Source organism: Zalophus californianus, chromosome 9, assembly GCF_009762305.2.
Source record: "Zalophus californianus isolate mZalCal1 chromosome 9, mZalCal1.pri.v2, whole genome shotgun sequence".
Classification (NCBI taxonomy): Eukaryota; Metazoa; Chordata; class Mammalia; order Carnivora; family Otariidae; genus Zalophus; species Zalophus californianus.
The window spans coordinates 105,085,622-105,107,537 of NC_045603.1; the positions used below are offsets into that span (position 1 = coordinate 105,085,622).

General features: G+C 46.2%; 1 protein-coding gene across 4 annotated transcripts in view; it reads right to left on the bottom strand.

The window, feature by feature from the left end:
• The window catches only part of ADA2 (adenosine deaminase 2), an 85,339-nt gene extending 71,613 nt beyond the window's left edge, over positions 1-13,726 (bottom strand). For 3 of the 4 annotated variants that reach the window (XM_027595646.2, XM_027595651.2, XM_027595645.2), the window contains exons 1-2: positions 13,515-13,726; positions 13,162-13,229 (exon numbers count right to left, since the gene is read on the bottom strand). The gene's annotated coding sequence lies outside the window, so the exon portion shown is untranslated. Of the gene's footprint in view, positions 1-13,161; positions 13,230-13,514 lie in introns of those variants that run through there. The other variant, XM_027595650.2, reaches the window with a different exon arrangement.
• Positions 13,727-21,916: the final 8,190 nt, after the last annotated feature.

Sequence of the window (21,916 nt, forward strand, 5' to 3'; positions counted from 1 at the left end):
GTCACCCAGGCACCCCAAGATTTTTTTATTTTAAGTAATCTCTACACCCAATGTGGGGTTTGAACTCACAACCTGGAGATCAAGAGTCACATGTTCTATTGGCTAAGACAACCAGGTGCCTAGAAACCAGTTTCTTTCTTTCTTTCTTTTTTTTTTTGAAACCAGTTTCTTTAAATGCTTTTTTTTCCTTTGGAGGTTCTGCTGAAGAAGTTTTCCCTTTTCTTTTCTTTCTTTTTTTTTTTTTAAGATTTTATTAATTTATTTGAGAGAGAGAGCACAAGTGGTGGGGAGAGGCAGAGGGAAAGGCAGAATCCCTGTTGAGCAGGGAGCCTAATGTGGGGCTTTATCCCAAATCCTGGGATCATGACCTGAGCTGAAGGCAGACACTTGACTGACTGAGCCACCTAGGCTCCCCTTCTTTTTTTTTAAGATTTTATTTATTTTAGAGAGAGAGTGCAAGCGAGCATGAATGGGGAGGGGCAGAGGGAGAGAGAAACTCAAGCAGACTCCCTGCTGAGCGGAGCCCACTTTAGGGCTCAATCCCACAACCCTGAGATCATGACCTGAGCCAAAATCAAGAGTCCGATGCTTAACTGACTGCGCCACCCTGGCGCCCCATTCTTTTTTTCTTCCTGCATCTCCTGTCTCTCCCTTTTGCCTTCTCCTTCCCCTTCATTTCTCTTGTCATTGTCCATCCTCCCTGTGCCTACCACTGCGCTTTGATCATGGGCTCCAAGGAGACCTTCAAACAAGCGTGACACCAGCATTTCTTTTTTTTTTAAGATTTTATTTATTTATTTGAGCGAGAGAATGAGATAGAGAGAGCATGAGAGAGGGGAGGGTCAGAGGGAGAAGCAGACTCCCCGCCAAGCAGGGAGCCCGATGTAGGACTTGATCCCGGAACTCCAGGATCAAGACCTGAGCCGAAGGCAGTCACTTAACCAACTGAGCCACCCAGGCGCCCCGACACCAGCATTTCTAACCCCTGCTTACCATTGCATAACTTTTTTTCTTCTGAACACATGGAGGTTATGATCCAATGCAGAATCTAATTCTGGAGAAAGGACAGGAAGAGGGTTCTGCCTCCAGCATTTTTTGTCTGCATGGTTCCAAAAAGAGGCACATAGTTTGGGAAAGGACAAACTGCTCACTTCTCCCCAAGTAGCACTTCTTCAGGAAATACACACTCATGAGTGTTTATCAATATAACACACACTCGTGGTGAATATTATCGAAATCTGTTAGCCAGAGAAGACAGGATCTTGCCATTGGAGAGGGGATGGCGAAGAAAATAGAAGAGTAACTGCATGATGACAGAACAAATGGAGAGAAAAGGAGATTAGATGAAGGAGGGGTGCCTGGCTGGCTCAGTCAGTGGAGCATAGACTCTTTTTTTTTTTTTAAAGATTTTATTTATTTATTTGAGAGAGAGAGAGAGAGAGAGAGAGAGAATGAGAGATAGAAAGCATGAGAGGGAAGAGGGTCAGAGGGAGAAGCAGACTCCCCGCTGAGCAGGGAGCCCGATGTGGGACTCGATCCTGGGACTCCAGGATCATGACCTGAGTTGAAGGCAGTCGCTTAACCAACTGAGCCACCCAGGCACCCTGGAGTGTAGACTCTTGATCTCAGGGTCATGAGTTGGAGCCCCACGTTGGGTGTAGAGATTACCTAAAAATAAAATCTTCTTTTTAAAAAGATTTTATTTATTTATTTGAGAGAGAGAAAGCACATGCACGAGTGCATGAGCAGGGGAAGGGACAGGAGGAGAAGCGAACTCCCCATCGGGTAGGGAGCCTGATGTGGGACTCCATTCCAGGACCCTGAGATCATGACCTGAGCTGAAGGGAAATGCTTAACCAACTGAGCCACCCACCCAGGCACCCCAAAAATAAAATCTTTTTTTTTTTAAAGATTTTATTTATTTATTTGAGAGAGAGAGAATGAGAGATAGAGAGCACGAGAGGGAAGAGGGTCAGAGGGAGAAGCAGACTCCCTGCTGAGCAGGGAGCCCGATGTGGGACTCGATCCCGGGACTCCAGGATCATGACCTGAGCCGAAGGCAGTTGCTTAACCAACTGAGCCACCCAGGCGCCCTAAAAATAAAATCTTAAAAAAAAAATGATGGGAAGGAGAACACAGGAGGCAGAAGAAGGAAAAAAGCAAAAAGAATTTTCTTCAAAGGAATCTTTTTTTTTTTAAAGATTTTATTTATTTATTTGACAGAGAGAGAGAGAGTACAGGCAGGGGGAGCAGCAGGGAGAGAGAGAAGCAGGCTCCCACTGAGCAGAGAGCTTGAGCTTGACGTGGGGCTCGATCCCTGGGATCATGACCTGAGCCGAAGGCCGATGCTTAACCAACTGAGCCACCCAGGCGCCCCAGGAATCTTTTTTAAAAGAAAAATTTGGTTCCCTTTCTCAGGGTGCAGAATTCTAGGTTGATTATTTTCTCTCCCAACGCGTAAATATTTCACTCAACTCTCATTTGCATGGTTTCTGAGAAGTCAGATAGAATTCTTATCTTCGTTCCTCTATCGGTAAGATGTTTTTTCCCTCTGTCTTCTTTCAGGACTTTATCTTTGATTTTCTGTAATTTAAAAAGGATGTGCCTAGGTGTGGTTTTTAGGCATTTATTCTACTTCGTCTATTTTGAGCTTCCTAGATCTGTGACTTGGTGTCTGACATTAATTTGGCTGATATTCTCAGTCGTTATTGTTTCAAATCTTTCTTCTATTCCTTTCTCTGTTTCTTCTCCTTCTGGTATACCTTTTGTTGCTGTCCCATAGTCCTTGGATATTCTGCTCTGCTTTTTTCAGTCTGTTCTCTTTGTTTTTCAGTTTCCAAGGATTCTATTACTATAACCCCTAACTTAGAAATTCTTTCTTCAGCCATGTCCACAGGGATTCTTCATTTCTGTTACAGTGTTGCTGTTGTTTTTGTCTCTAGCATTTTGGGGAATAAGTTCCCTGAATGAGGCTTGCTCTTCAAATTGTGTTTTTCGCTTTTGGGTATGCCTTGTAATTTTTTCTTGGTAGCCGGACACATACTGGGTAAAAGGAACTGCTGTAAATAGGCCTATAGTAATGTGTTGGTGAGGCGTGGAAGGAGGGGAAACATTCTACAGTCCTATGATTAGGTCAGTCTTCTAGCAAGCCTGTCCCTGCACTGTGAACTTCACAAGATTCTCAGGGCTTCCCCCCCAGCCTCGTGAATGGGACAGGATGACTACAGTGGGCTGAGGTTGGGTATTTCCCTTCCCCAGGTCAGTTAGGCTCTAATAACACCACAACAGGTTAGGTTTAGGTTAACTAGTTTCCCCTGAAGGCGGGCCTCCTTAAGAAGGACAGAATGTTCTGGCTATTTCAAAATGGTTCCTTTCATCCTGCCCCTTCTGGAAGCCCAAGGGGATTTTCTTTCCTTACTATGGGCATCTGGAAGGGCTCCTGGAGACAAATCTCACAATATTGTCAGGGATCCCCCATTACTGGGTCCCCCTGGAGTTTTTAACTCTCAGACTTGTCCACATGAGCCTCCAGCAATTCGTCAATTATAGTTCAGACTTTCCTACCCCAGCACTGGTTTCCAGTTTCTGCTTTGAGTCTTTGAGACTTCCTCTATTTGTTTGTCTGTCTTTCCAATCTTGGGGGCAGCAGTTTGTCCTGTGTCCTGCCCTCTCTTACAGATCCAAGAAAAATTGTTGATTCTTCAGCCTGTTCAGCTTTTTACTTATTGCTAGGATAAAGTGGCAACTCCCAAGTTCCTTTCATGTGGAACCAAAAACCAAGGTCTGCCTCCATTTTCTGGTGAGGTAAAATAATTTCAGCTCTTAGTCTATAATTCCCTTTCTCTCTGTTTGTTGTTTCTGCTATTGTCTTGAGGTGTTTAAGATCTATTGCTCAGTTTGAGTGAAAGATGTAATTAGACATGTGTTAAATTGCTTGTTATCAGTATGTTTTCTTTATCATGCCTTGAGGTTTTGCTTCTTCTCTGCTCTCTTATTTTTATTTTTATTTATTTATTTTTTTTAAAGATTTTTTATTTATTTATTTGAGAGAGAGAATGAGAGAGAGAGCGAGCACATGAGAGGGCGGAGGGTCAGCGGGAGAAACAGACTCCCTGCCGAGCAGGGAGCCTGATGCGGCACTCGATCCCGGGACTCCAGGATCATGACCTGAGCCGAAGGCAGTCGCTTAACCAACTGAGCCACCCAGGTGCCCTCTGCTCTCTTATTTTTAAAGAATTTATTCTATCCACTATCTATTCAAAAGGGAAGTAAAGAAAACTTAGTGCTTAGGAAAGAAGAAAAAAGACATGTGTAGCCTGAATCATGACGCCAAAGGTAGATTCATGTTTGTGCTTGCTTCCCCTCTATACCGGTCAGAGCTGTTGACTGAAAACAGTAGAACCAACTATGGATAACTCAAGAAGAGAAGGAATTGACTGAAAGGTGATCTCCAGGAAAACTGGAGAACCAGGCTTGGAAAATGTGCAAAACCCAGATCTGTCCATATACCCATGAACCCTAGCCAGGACTGACCTCAGAAACAGTCTGCCTGATAAACCCCAGGAGGCCTCTAGGGGACACTTGGCTCTGTGAATTATCAGTAACCATTTCTACATCTCTGTGGTATGCCCTCCAGATTCAAAGAATTGGGCTGAACCAATTTATGTTCCCTGTGGGAAGAGGAAATGCTGGTTTAGCCTTCCACGGTGGAAGACAGGATCCTTTATGCCACTAGGACTCCTTCACTGGGAAAGACTTGTAAGTGGGATGGACATTTGGAAGTAGACAGCCAAAGCAATGACCCAAGTCTGCTATAACCTACCCTTTTTATAGCCCAATAGCCACATGTAGCCCTCTTCCTACTTAATACTTTCCAGGACGTGGAAGATACCCTCCTCCCTAGCTATATTGTCTAGCAGCAATCCTACTTCCCTTGAAGGAAGGATCAATGATCCAGTCACCACTCCAACTCCCCCTTTTTCCTGTTTGCTTGATGACACAAGGAGACAAAACATTAGGTAGCTATATGAGCATGTATTTCAATATGTCTCCTGTGGAAGTTCTCTTCCCATGGGCACTAAAACCAGCAAAGAACAGATTACGTGGGGATAGGAAGCAAAGAAATTTGTGAATGGGTCACTGGGTATAATTTTGCCCACTTTCATTTCCTGGTTCGTAGTTCTGTGTATTTTTCTTTTTTTTTTAAGATTTTTTTTTAAATTTTTTATTGTTATGTTAATCACCATACATTACATCATTAATTTTTGATGTAGTGTTCCATGATTCATTGTTTGTGCATAACACCCAGTGCTCCACGCAGGATGTGCCCTCTTTAATACCGATCACCAGGCTAACCCATCCCCCTACCTTCCGCCCCTCTAGAACCCTCAGTTTGTTTTTCAGAGTCCAGCGTCTCTCATGGTTTGTCTTTTTTAAAGATTTTATTTATTTATTTGACAGAGAGAGATACAGTGAGAGAGGGAACACAAGCAGGGGGAGTGGGAGAGGGAGAAGCAGGCTTCCCGCCGAGCAGGGAGCCTGATGCGGGACTCGATCCCAGGACTCTGGGATCATGACCTGAGCCGAAGGCACACGCTTAATGACTGAGCCACCCAGGCGCCCCTATTTTTCATTTTTTATTTTTATTTATTTTTTATTTTTTTTTAAAGATTTTATTTATTTATTTGAGAGAGAGAGAATGAGAGATAGAGAGCACGAGAAGGAAGAGGGTAGGAGGGAGAAGCAGACTTCCCGCTGAGCAGGGAGCCCGATGTGGGACTCGATCCCGGGACTCCAGGATCATGACCTGAGCCGAAGGCAGTCGCTTAACCAACTGAGCCACCCAGGCGCCCTATTGTTCATTTTTTAAAAGTAATCTCTACACCCAACGTGGAGCTTGAACTCATGACCCTGAATGAGATCAAGAGTCACATGCTGTACCGACTGAGCCAGCCAGGTGCCCAGCTCCGTGTACTTTGGGTATGGGAAGGACCGATCCTTGTGTTGGTCATTGGCTCAGAGCATGAGCCCCACCCTGCAGTATAGCACACCAATCTCTGAAGGGGCTATGTCTTTGCTAGCCCATGCACACTGCCATTCTATGACTCCTTGACAATGGGGCACATGATAAAACTACTGAATCTTATGACAGCAGTGTACGACTTCTTTCTTTCACTGTAAAACGTTTGTGGGACACCTTGGAGATGTTTAAGACATTCGTTATCTTCACAATTTTTAAGATTTTTAAGTCACCTCTACACCCAATGTAGGACTTGAACTTACAACCCCGAGATAAAGAGTCAAATGCTCTACCGACTGAGCCAGTCGGGCGCCCCTAACTTCACAATTTTCTATCAGCAGAATCCTGGAAAGCAGACACAATCTAGGATAAGCATTTATTCTGATAAAGGACAAAATAGAAGTACCTTTTTTTTTAAGATTTTATTTATTTATTTGACAGAGAGAGACACAGTGAGAGAGGGAACACAAGCAGGGGGAGTGGGAGAGGGAGAAGCAGACTTCCCGCTGAGCAGGGTACCCAATGTGGGGCTCGATCCCAGGATCCCGGGATCATGACCTGAGCCAAAGACAGACCCTTAACGACTGAGCCACCCAGGCGTCCCTAGAGGTGCCCTTTTGATGACAGAAGGGGTCTAATGTAATAAAGCAGTCACCAGGTAGCTGGCTGATCTCACCAATGACTAGAGCCATAACAAAGAGTTGGTGTGCTGCTGCAAACTGGGCTCACAGCAGTGGCGGGGGTCAGGTCAGCCTTGGTAAGAAGAAGTCCATGTTGTTGAGACCATCCATACATGATCTTCATTTTCCTGCCACCATGACCTTTTGCTCCTGAGCCCAACGTGTAAGCCCTGGGGTGATGGAGAAGGAAGCTTCCTGACATCCACCTGGTGGTCATCTTACCCACCTGATTAAAAGCCTTTTGTGAAGTGGAGGCCTTTTGATAAGAATTCACACGGGAGGGGTGCCTGGGTGGCTCAGTCATTTAAGTGTCTGCCTTCAGCTCAGGTCATGATCCCAGGATCCTGGGATGAGCCCCACTCAGCGGGGAGCCTGCTTCTCCCTCTCCCTCTGCAGCTCCCCCTGCTTGTGCTGTTGCTTGCACTCTCTCTGTCAAATAAATAAATAAAATCTTAAAAAAAAAAGAATTCACGCGGGACACAAATATACCATCGAGAAACCTCCCCCCACGGATTATTGGGAGGGATTAATGAGCCAATAAATGTGAAATGCATGGCACATACTTTGTGCTCGATAAATGGCACTTATTATCACTAAAGAACAGAATATGTACAATGTGTAAATATTCCCTGAAACCATGTTGAAAAAATATAGTAGAGAGAAAATATAAAGTATACCATTTGTACAGTGCATAAAACGGCACTCAAAACAGGCTCCAGAACATAAAGAAACTGTGTTTCTTTTCTAGGAAAACTACTAACTTTGATCCAATCCAATAGTTACTTTAATCAGAAAAAAAAAGTATTTTCATTTTGAAAACAAAATTCCAAAGTCAGGCTTAGGTGCTCCGATTGCTCAAAACTTTCTGATCGTATTATATTCGTGGGTATGTGTAAGTTATAGTAAAGCTTATTCATGTGATACAAAAAACCACAAAAGGGAAAGTAGTTACAGATTTTGTTTAAAGGAAATTGTTTCGTAAGTTAATAATTTATGTTTATATGACTCTTTTCCCCCTAATGATCTAAAACTGCTTGGTAGGCAACTGTGGTCACCACTTTAAAAAAAATGGGCAATAAATTTCATTAATAAACCAATTGATATTTATTGCACAGGACATTGTGTGGGTTGTGGGCCCAGGCCAGAAGCGAAGTTTGCTCCAGCTTCTGGACAGCTGCAGTCCACTGTGGATAAAACAGAATGTGATGCTGACAGGGGCACGTATATAGAACACTAAAATAAGGAGCACAGGGATACTCAACACAGGTTACATGATGGCTGAGTATCCACAATGTCCTTCTCCTTCGCTTTGGGAAACAGCCTCAATTCCAGGGGGAGAGAGAGAGGACTGCTCATAGTGCGTGCATGCGTGTGTGTGCGCGTGTGTGTGTGAAGGGGGAGGGCAGCATCGGTAGAGGCTGAGCCCTGAACACAGCATAGCTCACGGGAGGTGGGGAGCACATCAGCCCGAAGGAGAGGGTCGACTGAGCTGCAAGGGCAGTAGCAGGAAATGAAGGGAATGAGGCAGGAAGAAGGTCTTAAGGTCACCCTATATGTCAAGGACAGAGCTGGTCAAGAAAACTAGAAGTCAACACTCCCAGGCTCCTAACATTACGGGGAGACACTGCTTCCTTGATATCTCATAAATCACGGAATTTCCCAGATAAATAAACTCATTTAATTCCCCTCTTTGCTGCTATCACTAAACTGGTACGTTTTCCCAGAGTTTCCTAGCCTTATCACAGATACGGGAGCTGGAAACGTAGCTGACATCCGCTAACTACAACCAGATGAAACGTCAGTTGTCAAACCCTATGACGGTTCGCAGCGCTTCTCTTCAGCATTACAGGTCTGCCCCCAGGAAACATCCCAACCTTTACACCTTCATCCTGACTGGCTGGCCACTTCACCGCACGTCCCTTTCCATCCAGACCCTTCCATGCCTGTGTGAGCGTGCGGGCACACACAAGAGAGGACTGCTCATAGTGCGTGCATGTGTGTGTGCACGCATGTGCACTGCTCTAAATGCCTCGAATGCTCAAGGTTTGTAGGTTTTAACTCCCCCACAGCCATTATCATGGTAGCAGCCACATAATTGGTCCCAATAAACACTTGCTCACCATTTGGGAAAAATTTATGGGTAAAGATACCCTTTTAGTACTATTCCTTTGTTCTCTACTTCTAGGTGACCTTCAGTGAAATCCTTTGCTCTCGTGTTAATGTTCCCAGTACTTTCTGTGCAGCCTAGAAAGAGCCCAGGAGTTGTCTCCCACACAAACCAGCCATGCAGTGCAGGTTTTACTTCTAAGGCTTTGTTGTTGCCTTTGAAGTGTGATTTGAGAGGCGAGGGGCATTTCTGCCTCCCTCCACTGATGCCTAAAATGTAACCACGAGAGATTCATTCACCTGCACTCAGCATGTCATTTTCCCGATACCCTCTTCAAAGGCTTTTCCCTGAGCAGCCAAGGACACTGCTCCAGGAAGTCAAAAGACTCCTCCAGGAAGCTCTGAGAACTGTGAGGCCTTGGGCAAGTCACCCAAACTCTTCTGCTCTAAATATGGGGTACCACCCCAGCCACACAGAGCCACCTGAGAAGCAGACCAAGTAACTCAAGAAAGTACCTGGCACAGTGCTTAGCCAAGGCTTGGTCAGTGATTGCTTTCTTCACAACTTCCTCAGTGTCTCGTCTATAAAAAGGAGTGTATACTTGCCTACCTTATACAGGGGACCTAAGATTCTGCCTCTAGGCCTGCCCCCGTTCAGCACCAGCTGCTTTCAGCACCGTGGCTTTCAAGCATCTCAGCTCACAATCAGAAATCTGCGTCATATGCACACCCTCAGTCTTGCCTGACTCCCTATCCCGAAGACTGCTCCTCCTTGCCAAAATACTTCTGTATTCCACTCCCCCATCCCACCTCGTAGAAAACCGCACCCCTGACCGACCAGAGGCTGGATCACATCCCAGGAGGGATCACGCCCTCCCCTCCACAGTACCAGTCCACGTCTCGGGTTATGGACAATCAGTGATTTAACCCTGCAAGTCCTACTCATATGCTGGGCTCTAGGTCCTGCAGTGAGGTCCAAGGTGGGTGTCGGCCTCTGAGTCAGGGGCCCCTTTCCAATCTTGCTTTCAGCGTGAGTACAGGCACCTCTCCCCACTTGCCAACAAGGCTACTGACGCACCAAACACATGCTCTTACACTGCTTGAGGACAAGCCCTTCACAGAGGCTGTAGCCTAAATGTCAGGAGACCCGTCTCTCTGCAGAGCCAGCCCAGTCACATTATCATGCCAGGCAGTGTGTAGTTCCTTTCCTTCTTTGCCCACACACCCCCTCGCGCTCTCCCCTTCAGACCATCTGGTAACAAGACACAGGCCCTGGGCTGGGCCACACATCTCAGATACACTTCCCTTAGCTGTACAAAAAAAAAAAAAGGCCTGGAGACTACGGCTCTCATAAGACTGCAATAAATTCTTAGCCAAGAGCCCTCCTTCTCCGTGGCTGCTGTCAGCAAGAAGAAAAAGGGAAGGTTTATTCTCCAGCTACAAAAGATTTCTCTAAGATGCAATGAATTCTCCAATGAAATAATAAAATTTAAAAATTATCCTCATTTATTTTTTTATTTTTTTTAAAGATTTCATTTATTTTTGGGAGAGAGAGTGTTAGAGAGCACGAGTTGAGAGGGAGGGGCAGAGGAAGAGGGAGAAGAAGCAGGCTTCCCACTGAGCAGGGAGCCCCGTGCCGGGCTCGATCCCAGGACCCCAGGATCATGACCTGAGCCGAAGGCAGACGCTTAACTGACTGAGCCACCCAGGTGCCCCAAAATTATCCTCATTTTAAAAAAAAACTGGGGGACACCCCAAAAATTTTTTTTAAAGATTTTATATATTTAGTTGAGAGACAGAGAGAGAGAGAGCATGAGCAGGGGAGTGTGGGGAGATACAGAAGGAGAGGGAGAAGCAGACTCCTGGCCGAGCAGGGAGCCCGATACGGGGCTCGATCCCAGGACCCCAAGATCACAACCTGGGTCAAAGGCAGACATTACCCAACTAAGCCGCCCAGGCGCCCCTAAAAATTTTTTTTAATTAAGTAAACACTCCCCCCAACATGGGCCTTGAACTCACGACCCCAAGATCAAGAGTCACAGGTTCTGCTAACAGCCAGCCAGGCACCCCCAACCTTGTTACTGAAATACAAATACACCTTACACCTTAGTTACCCACACCTTAGTATACATACATTTATCAGGAAATTTGCAACCTGGGGCGCCGGGGTGGCTCGGTCGTTAAGTGTCTGCCTTCCCCTCAGGTCATGATCCCAGGGTCCTGGGACTGAGCCCTGCATCAGGCTCCCTGCTCAGCGAGGAGCCTGTTTCTCCCTCTCCCTCTGCTGCTCCTCCCCCTGCTTATGCTCTCTCTGTGTCAAATTAATAAACAAAATTTTTTTTTAAATTAAAAAAAAAAAGGAAATTTGCAACCAGAGATCTTAGAGAAAGGAGGAGTTGGGCAGGAAGGCAGAGGGGGTAGGAGGAAGCGGTAAAGATCAAATGGGGCACTGGAAAGTGAACACGGACACTGAGCATGGGATGAGTTTGAGCCTCAGGCCCAGGAACCCAGGAACATACCTGAACTCCCCACCAAAAATATTGCCTCATAGATCCTTCAAGATCATTCTTTCTGTTTCTTGAGACCCTCCGAAGCATGTTCAACCAGGCGCTGAGCTAAATCTTGTGGTCCCAAAGACACAGCCCCTCAGAGTTTACTATTTAATGTCTTCATTAAAGAGTTTACTATTTAATGGAGAAAAGAAATGTAAACAGTAACAATATGGTTATATATGTCTAATAGTATGATTTTTCAAAATGGAGAGGGTGAGTGAGTCAAGGGAGAACCCCTAAAGAAGGCATTTGAAGCAAAATGCTGAACGGTGGAGATGAAAGGTCAGTCGGACAAGGTGATGGGGGAGAGCTTTCAAGGCAGAACATCCGAGACAAGGACACAGTCTATTATGGAAAAGCTCAGCCTTGTGGAAAGCAGGGGATACAGCCAGAAACGTTGGCAAGGAAACTCTTTCATTTTTTGTTTTATTTTTTTTAAGATTTTATTTATTTATTTGACAGAGAGAGACACAGCGAGAGAGGGAACACAAGCAGGGGGAGTGGGAGAGGGAGAAGCAGGCTTCCCGCGGAGCAGGGAGCCCGATGCGGGGCTCGATCCCAGGACCCCGGGACCATGACCTGAGCCGAAGGCAGACGCTTAACGACTAAGCCACCCAGGGGCCCAAGAAACCTCTTCTTTTTTTTTTTTTTTTAAAGATTTTATTTATTTATTTGAGAGAGCGAATGAGAGAGAACACGAGAGGGAAGAGGGTCAGAGGGAAAAGCAGACTCCCTGCCAAGCAGGGAGCCCGATGTGGGACTCGATCCCGGGACTCCAGGATCATGACCTGAGTCGAAGACAGTCGCTTAACCAACTGAGCCACCCAGGCGCCCGCCCAAGAAACCTCTTCTAAAGATTCTTGTATGCCATGCTTGGGGCTTCGGTTCATCTCTTGGGAGATAGGCAATCATGCAAGATTTTAAGCACGGGGGTAATGGTGTCAGATTTGCATTTCTGAAAGCCGGCTATGGCAGGTAGATGGAAGAGATGCCATAAAAGGGGGCTGCAGCTGCTATTAAACAAACCTTATCTGTGCGCGAACAAACCCACATCAGAGTATCAGAGGAAACAATGCTGTGGAAATCCTAAGGTAGAAGTCGCTAAGGATTGGAATGAGGGGGGAAAGACCAATCGATTGACCCTCACGCTCACTGCTCACTCGGCACCTACCATGAATGTGTTCCAGAGGAGCAGACAAAGTAGTTTGTGGCGATGCCGATTCATGAATGGAGGTTTGGGGGGGATGGTGAAGACTTAGGTGTGGCTCTATGCCGAAAGGGGAGAACCAATGGAGCAGAATTTGAACGTGGTTTTGAATCAGGCATAGGAGCTGGGCAGGCAGAAGAGAGAAATGATCCCAGTAAAACCCTTATTAACAAATCCTTTGGGACTAAAACTTTCTTGAACAAATTCATGCTGGGTGAGGGCAGGGAAGTTCTAGACTCGGGACTGGCTTCTTGGCATGGTCTCTGTGGAGCCCGTCCTAGCAGTCTTGGGGGTGGCCTTCCCGGGGAGTGTCACCTGGGCTCCTGGGCCTCACAGAGTTCAGTCTCCCAAGAATTGGGGCCCAAAGGCCTAGTTTCAACCACACTTCACTTCTGAGTGAAGTAAGAATACCCTCTTCCAGGGTGGGGAGGCAAAGCTCACCTCCCCTGGAGGGAAAGAACTGTGGCCACCCCTAGCAGGCCTCTTGGGCCGCCCACCTCTGACTCCCATGGGCATTTGTCCTTACCTCTGTCATAGCACCTATCACACTGCATTGCAATCCTTTATTTACTTGACGAATAATAATTTGTTTCTTACCAGACAATGAGCTTCCTCAGTCCGGAAACAGGCTTAGTCATCTTGGCATCTCCTCCAGCGCCTGCAACCTAGCGTGTGCCCAAGAAGTCAATCAAGATTAGAAACAAATGGATGTGTGCTGTTTGCCCTAGTTACGGCCACCATTCACCGTTGTCCCTTCCCTAGGTTAGAGCAACAACCTCAAGCCGGAGCTCCTCCTCTCTGCTCTGGCCTCCCGCCCTGATGTTTGCCACACTAAGGAGAGACCAGAGCGGCCTTTCTCACGCACCAATCCTATCACACCCCTCCCCTGCCCCAAACCCTTTGAATGTTCAAGATTGTTCTTGGAATGACTTCCAAACCCTTTAACTCACCCAACGAACTTGATGTGACCTGGCCAGCAGTTCTGTCAGATCCGCTCCCCACCTGTACTCAGGCTTGGGTCCTAGGCAACGCCTTTCATTCACCAATGTGTCCTGCTGTCCTTTTTGGCTCTGGTCCTTCACATATGCCGGCAACACCCTTAAATTCTCCTCCCCCTAGATAATTCCTACAGGTCTAACTTACTGTCTTCCTATTCCCTTCACTAACCTCCCCGGAGAAGGTTAGATACCTTGTCAGTCTTCACAATGCTCTGTGTATCCCCCAACAAAGCACTTGTTGCTCTGGATTATGGTTGCCTGCTGACTCATCTGTGACCTCTGTTTAGCTGCAGAGCCTGCAAGCCCGGAACTTGTCTGTCTTGTTTACCATGACAGCCCCAGAGCCTAGCACAAGGCCTGGCACCCAGTGTACTAAGTGCAATAAGTAAATGGATTCTGGAAGAGGCCAAAGAAAGTAAAAGCCACCAGCAGAGAAGGGGCTGAGGGAGGAGGGTTACATGTGAAAATGAAAGAGAAATAAAAGATTGACTCTAGCATCCGTGAGTAAATGAAACGGGGGTACAGATGAAAGGCAGTAGGTCTGAGGGAATTTGAGGAGTGTCATTTAGGCATGTTGAACATTAGGTCCCTGTGGCATATCCAAGTAGAAATGACTAATAGGAAGTCGGAGATCAGTGTCAGGAGAGAGGACAATGTGAAACTAAAGCCTTAAGAGTCATATCAGCAGAGGATGGAGTCAGGATATGCAGAGGAGGTGTGGGACCTGCTTACAGAGGGGGCGGTAGGGGCAAGCGTGAAGGGGGGGGTTGATCACAGGACTAAGGAAGGGTAATGGTTTTCAGGGCAGATAGGTTTGGGGCACGGTGATAGGAAAGCCATAGTGGAGAGTGGAAACTTCAGGGACAGGGGAGTGTAGGAACGAGCCCCCAGATGGGTTGGAGGGGATAGGCATGGGGCGCAGGAGGGAAGATTAGCTCTGGAAAGGAGTGAGGACACCCCTTCTTTCTCTGAGTGACGCACAGATGTGGCAGGGAGGAAAGCCGAGGGCGTTCCTGCCAGACAACCTCTCTTTTCTCTGTGAAATTTTAGAAGATCCCAGATAAGAGTCTGAGAGTTTCGTTCCAGCCCTACCGGGAACAGCCTTGTGGCCTTGGGCTGTTCATGGAATCAATCTCCCCAGGCCACAAAGTGATTTGGAAACAATCCCATCTATCCGGATAATTCAACAGCCTCATTTATGGAGATTCTCCAGTTTCCATAAAAACCTTTATTTGCCACACAACACACATTTCAGCTAAGCTGTCTAAACCTTGCTGGGATTGTCTTTTTGTGGAAGCAGAGCAAGTTCAAAGGGACAATAAAAACGGGCCACAGGGGGAAGAAAACAAGGGGCACAGAAGTTTGCTAGTCTGTGGCCTTGCTATTGGGAGAAGAGTTTAACCCTCATACTAGCACTGAATGATCAAAAGATATGTACTGACTCTATGAGTTATTAATTCTTATTATCTTTCTAGTAAAGAACTCTACATATGGCATAAACACTGCTTTGAATAAATTTAATAATTTATTAGTTTGCCCAACAAAAATTTATTGAGCACCTGCTCTGTGCAAGGCAAGGAGTCTACAGAGAGATGAATAAAAAAACAAACCTGCATTACTAAGCCAAGCTAGGATGTTAGAATACAGTGCTGTTGAGTGGAAATAGAATGTGAACCACGTATGCGATTTATTTATTTATTTTTCTTTTAAAGATTTTATTTTTCAGGGGCGCCTGGGTGGCTCAGTCGTTAAGTGTCTGCCTTTGGCTCAGTCGTTAAGCGTCTGCCATCGGCTCGGGTCATGGTCCCAGGGTCCTGGGATCGAGCCCCCATTGGGCTCCCTGCTCTGCGGGGAGCCTGCTTCTCCCTCTGCCTGCCACTCCCCCTGCTTGTGTTCCCTCTCTCGCTGTGTCTCTCTGTCAAATAATAAAATCTTAAAAAAAAAAAAAAGATTTTATTTTTCAGTAGTCTCTACACCCAATGTGGGGCTCAAAATCCACCACCCCAAGATCAAGAGCCATACACTCTGCCAACTGAGCCAGCCAGGCACCCCTACATATGTAATTTAAAGTTTTCTACTAACCAGGTTTAAAAAAAAAAGAATCAGGTGAAATTAATTAAAAAAAATTTTTTTTAAGGTTTTACTTATTTATTTGACAGAGAGAGCACAAGCAGGGGGAGCAGCAGGCAGAAGAAGACACAGGCCTCCCGCGGAGCAGGGAGCCTGACACGGGGCTCTATCCAAGGACCCTGGGATCATGACCCCAGCTGAAGGCAGACGCTTAACGACTGAGCCACCCAGGTGCCCCTGGCCTTGTCTTTACCCCGTTCCACAGTCACCTTGAGCCCTGTTCACAGCCAGAGGCAGAACCATAGCCTCAAGCTGTCCAATCTCAACAAGCAATCACTGAACCAAACTTCCTCCCCAGGGGACAGAAGCAAAGATAGCTACCGTCTTTCTTCTTGGGGCTCCCAAAGTCACCACAAAGTGGTGAAGCTGTTTGTTCTGTGCCTTGCAAGTTCAGTTACAAACGACTTGCAGCTGTCAGCTTGTTTGCAGGCCTCCTCTGGTCTCCTTGGCTGGCCACCCTCTCTGCCTCACCCCAACTGTACACACAGTACTGCACCCCTGGGATTTTCTTTGTGTTTGCCCAGCGTCCTTTCTTTCGGGGAACAGTCCCACTCCCCCAACCCCATTTCATCTCATTTTAGTGGGGCTGTCAGTCTCAGGGGCCCTTTCCCACTCCTACCATGCAGATGGGCACTTCACTGATCCCAAGCCAGTCAGATATTCGCTCCTTGAAATTTAAATATTGAGCAGAAACACAGGGACTGAACCTAAGTTGGAACCAGAGCCTAAAATCCACGCAAGTGCCCAATTCCTGTCCTTCCCAAGCCTGGTGGTTTAATTCTTCCTTTGATTCTGTGAGCTGTCCTTCCAACACCCCTGCCTTCTCCCCTTCCTTTTTTCCGCCCCCTCACGTTAGCTTCTAACCAAAGAAGCCTGATATAAAATTTTAACTGCAGTTTTGCAAAAAAGGAAAAAGTAAAGACAAGAATATATACATATACATTTGACTTCTGTCATATATACACACATAGATGCATGTTTATAAAATTTCCCTTTCTAAACAATGCTGAATACAAGCTTTTTAAGGTTCACACCTAGGTTCGTTTGGTTTTATTTTTTGAAACAAAGATCATTGGAAGTTTCCTATGCCTCACCATACTCTAAAATCAATATGTATCCAGGTGAAATCACACCACCTGCCACCTCCGGGCTTAGCAGCCAAGTGGCCAGTGGGGTATTGGAATGAAGTGGGTCACCTTGGCTCTCAGTCTCTGCTTGCTGTGGGTGTTGGTCAGCTCTTTTTCTTCCCACTGAGGGACTGAATTCTAAAAATTGTATTCACCTAGTGTCAGCAAAAACAAATGGATGGTGAGATGAATAACAACTCTTAGACTAAAGATACCATACAAGAGTATTCTTGGGGCAGCTGACTGCCTCGGTTGGGAGAGTGTGTGACTCTTGATCTCGGGGTCGTGAGTTTGAGCCCCACATTGGGTGTAGAGATTACTTAAAAATAAAATCTTTAGGGACACCTGGGTGGCTCAGTCAGTTAAGCGTCTGCCTTCGGCTCAGGTCATGGTCCCAGGGTCCTGGGATGGAGCCCCACATCAGGCTCCCTGCTCAGCGGGAAGCCTGCTTCTCCCTCTGCCTGCTGCTCCCACTGCTTATGCTCGCTTTCTCTCTCTGATAAATAAATAAATACAATCTTTTAAAAAAATACAAAAGAAAAAATCTATAAAAGACAAAAATCCAAGAATAAATCAGGGAGATTCGGGGAGTATAAATCAGACTTGGCACTCAGGGGAAGGGGGGGGAATTCTTGATCCACTTCTGCGATCCACTTCTAGGGAATTACTGCTAGTGAATCTGGTAGAGCTCAGGTGACCCGGCTCCAACATTTAGGACATACACAAAAACAGTTAAACAGCAGAGACATTTGGTTGCAAAAAAAAAAACCCCCAGCATTTGACCCTTGCAGCAGCAACTAGTCAATGGAATGAGAGGGAAGCTCCTATGTGATTCAGGAAGATCCTCCTGAAAGCTGGTGGCCTATAAAAACCCCTTGCACTCCACAGCTTCATTCCAAATACACTTGCATGAGAGAATTCTCTAGCATTTCTACAATAGAAATTAGGAACAGGAAGAGCCAGAAATCAAAAAATAATTGATGAAGGCAGAAAATCCACAAGCAATGATGTCTCCACAATTGATATCAATCCTGAGAAGTCACCGGTCTGGTCGTGGTTGTGGCCTGCACAAAAGAACAAAGGGTGCAGGGGCAGCTGACTGGGGCAAGCAAAGCACGCTGGGCCAGAAGAAGCTTAGCCCTGGTCGCCCCTGGTTAAAGGTTTTAAATAACATCCCAGTGAGAAGGTAACGTTGCCTTTTTCACTTTCTATTATTTTCAATTTGGTTTCTTTTTCCAAAAAAGTGTATATGGTTGATTTCATAGGAGGACTTCAACATATCTTTCTGTTGACTTTCTAAACTTCTGAATTAAACGAACCCCAAACCCCCACCTGCAAGCTGAACCCTATTAGAATAGTTAAGGAGAGAGCTGAGTATCTCCACAAGAGCATGAACTCTTGTTCATTGTACGGCGGGACCCAGTGCTTCCCCCGGTCAGCTGCCCCTGCACATAAGCACTCCCTAGCCCATAACTGTTTGTTGGGTGGAAAGAGATGGCCCCAGCCAGGTGTGTGGCAGTAACCATGTGCCCAGAGCAAGCAGAAGTGGGACCTTCCCCATATGGAATAGTACCTGTGAGGCTCTCCCTGTTTAGGTACACTACTCCTTACAGCAGGAGTTAACTGAGGCAAAAAAATAAGGGTAGAGGAAAAAACATTGGAGAAGAAAAAGAAGAGAATATTTCATTGTCCCATCCCCAGCTCAAGCTAGCCTGCCATCTGTTGCCCAAACAGCTCCATGCTCACCCCCATTCTCCCCACCCCCACCCCCATGAAACTTTCTCTTCCCAGGATGACTCTCTTGGTGTGGTAATTTGCTAATAGCTAGTAGGAGAACACTAGACGTGATATTCTTCAGCTCCTATGTAGCAATTTCATTTTTAGTAGTGGCCTTTGGGAGACAATGGCTCTGCCTACTAGAATTGTGAAAATCCTAGAAATGCTGGAATAATCATCTTCATAAGAGAGATGAGTTCTTTGCAGTTCTGCCAAAAAGTTACAAGGCTGGTGTTGTGGCATGAATTTTCCAAAATTCACATGTTGAAGCCCAAAGCCTCCAATGTGACTGTATTTGAAGATAGGGCCTTTAAAGAAATAATTAAGTTTAAATAAAGTCGTAAGAGTGGGCCCTAAGCCAAAGGACTTGTGTCCTTATGAGAGGAGGAAAAGACACCAGGAGTACACGTGCTCAGAGAAAGAGCCATGGACAACACAGAGAGAAGGTAGCTGTCTGTAAGCCGAGAAGAGAGGTCTCACAGAAACTAACCCTGCTGGCACCTCGTCTTGGGTTTCTAGGCTCCAGGACTGTGAGACAATAAATTTCTGTTATTTAAGCCACCCAATCTGTGGCATTTTGTTGTGGTAGCTTAAGCAGACTAATACATGGGGTCAGTGACTATATAGGGAGCTCCCTATCAGAACACGAAGGAGTAGGAAAAATCGTGCCACAGAACAAATGTGAGGCATCTTTCTGGAGCTTCAAATTCACAGTGCAATTTCTGGGAAACATTATTTTCATATTAAAATAAACACAGATATATTCTGGGGTATAAGCAAAATTCACATGGCTTTTTAAGCAAACCATGATATAGCAAAGAAATTGCCCCATTGCAGCAGTGTTCTCTGCTCTATCAGTCTGCATCCAATCAGGAAAATAGACACTCCAGTGCAAGAAACTGGTTACACAGGTGTTGGAAGAACCAAGGGGTCAAACAAGTCAACTGAGAGATGAGCAGAAAGCATTGCCCCCACTAGGATTAGAAGGATGCAGGGACCAGGTGATGTTCCCAGGCTCCTAAAGCCAGGGATGATTGCTGGTGTTTGGCTGGGAGGGAGGGGAGCTAGGCGGGGAGGAATGCTGGGACCATGAAGGGAGACATGTCCAGCTAGAGATGGAGTCATGTAGGAGACTCTGCCTTTGCAGGACATTTGGCCTTTGTAAGAAGATAAACGCTCTGGCTTCTTCGTTCTTCTCACCCTCCAGGCTTCCGTGGTGCCTCCCACTGGCTAGAGGGCAGGGGAGCCTGGGAAATGTCGTTCCCTAACATACAAGGCAGGGCAGATAAAGCATGGCAAGTAGGTACACTGTGGTGGAAAAATCTGGGAAGCACTGGTTTAAGGAACTTCTCTGAAGCCTAGGGAAAAGAAGAGCTATTTCATCATCTGCTGGTTAGGTTACTTCTTCAGTCTCATTTACTTTTTTTTTTTAAGATTTTCATTTATTTATTTGAAAGAGAGAGAGAAAGTGTGGGTCTGAGCAGGGGGAGGGGCAGGGGGAGAGGGAGAGGAACAAACAGATTCCCCACTGAGCAGGGAGCCTGACGTGGCACTTGATCCCAGGACCCCAAGATCACCACCAGAGCCGAAGTCAGACACTTAACGGACTGAACCCCCCAGGAACCCCTAGTCTCATTTACTTTTGACATGGAGAAACTTTAACTGGTGAATCTCTCTAGAAGCTGTGTGTATGCTTGATGTCATGATCATCCTATGATGTCTGGGTTCACACAAAATTGACTTCTCTAGCTTTGCCCGTTTCTACCTACTATCCTCTGGAGTCAGGGCAGAACAAGGGCACCTTTTGTGACTTGGGAATGGCTGTCGCAGTCAACCGTTCTAATTATCCTTATGTTAAAAACAGATCTGGGCATTTGCTAACGCCTGGAGTCTCCCAGGCTTGGCGGGCAAGTTATGCCTCTGTGGCCTTGCTTCTGCTGACCCCTTGGCTCCTTCTGCCTATATCCAAATCTGACTTATTCTTTGCGGCCCTGGCAAACGCCTTTCCCAGGAATGACTGTGAACCTTTTCTTCCTCTGGGCTTCTTCAGCACGTTGATTTTTCCCTCTGCTTCGTCCTTACTTTCATCTTCCTTTTTTGGAATGTTGCTGACAAGGCTATCTCTCTAAGTGGACTGGAAAACCCTGGAGGGCAAGGACCCTGTCTTTTCATCTTTATAGCCTCTGCAGTGCTTGCAGCAGTGCCTTGCACTAGCACATAATTTTGTCTAGTGAAATTAAGTGGGGAGAGTTTTGCATGATTTTATTTTATTTTGTTTTTTTGAATTTTGCATGATTTTAAAGATGGGGTCTGTTATAAAATGAATGTAGCCCACCAAAATTTCCATGTTGAAATCCTATCCTTGGATGCGATGGTGTTGGGAGGGGCCTTGGAGAGATAATTGGGTTATGGGGGGGCCCTCAGGAATGGGATTAATGCCCTTACAAAAGAGACCCCAGCATGCTATCTCTCCCTCCTGCCAAGTGGACATAGGGAGAAGACAGCGATCTGTGACTCGGGAAATGGACTCTCACCAGAACCTGAATCCACTGATCTTGGACTTCCTAGCCTCCAGAACTGTGAGAAATACATTTTTGTTGTTTATAAGCCACCCAGTCTGTGATCTGTTTGTTAGAGCAGCCTGAACAGACTAAGACCAGGTCGTTTCCCCATGCTCTTGTGCCAAGCTCTAAAGACCAGAGTGTCAGGTGTGCCCCCACTGTGCAGGATGGTGGCCTCAAGCTTCACGGCAACTCGCTGGTAACTCTGGAGTTCCTGTTTTACCAGAAGCGGATTCTCTCTCTATTTTCAGTTCTCCTACTCCTCCCCGCTTCCATCCTAGCAAATTAAAAAAAATCACACCTTGGCACGACAGAGGGACTCTCACCCATTTTCTAGCTTGGGAAAAGGTGAGTCCCATGTCCTAGTTACTGAGGGTTCAAAAGGGAAGGTTAAGTGGTGCCTGGGTGGCTCAGTTGGTTAAGATCTGACTCTTGATCTCAGCTCAGGTCTTGATCTTGGGGTTGTGAGTTTAAGCCCCACACTGGGCTCCACGCTGGGCCTGGAGCCTACAAAAAAAAAAAAAAAAAATCAGAAAGGAAGGTTAGGCCTGCTGAAGAGCTCAGGCCATTGTACCTAGAAGACAAAATAACTTGGCCAAGAAAACTCACCTGTGACAGGGGACCTAGAATCCTTTTCCTGACCTGCTGAGCAACCGTGGGTGAGTCATTTCACCCCTATTTTTCCATTTCTATAAGATGAAGGGTTTGAACCAAATACCTTAAAAACCAGTTTCAGATCTAAAAACCTTCTGATTCTATA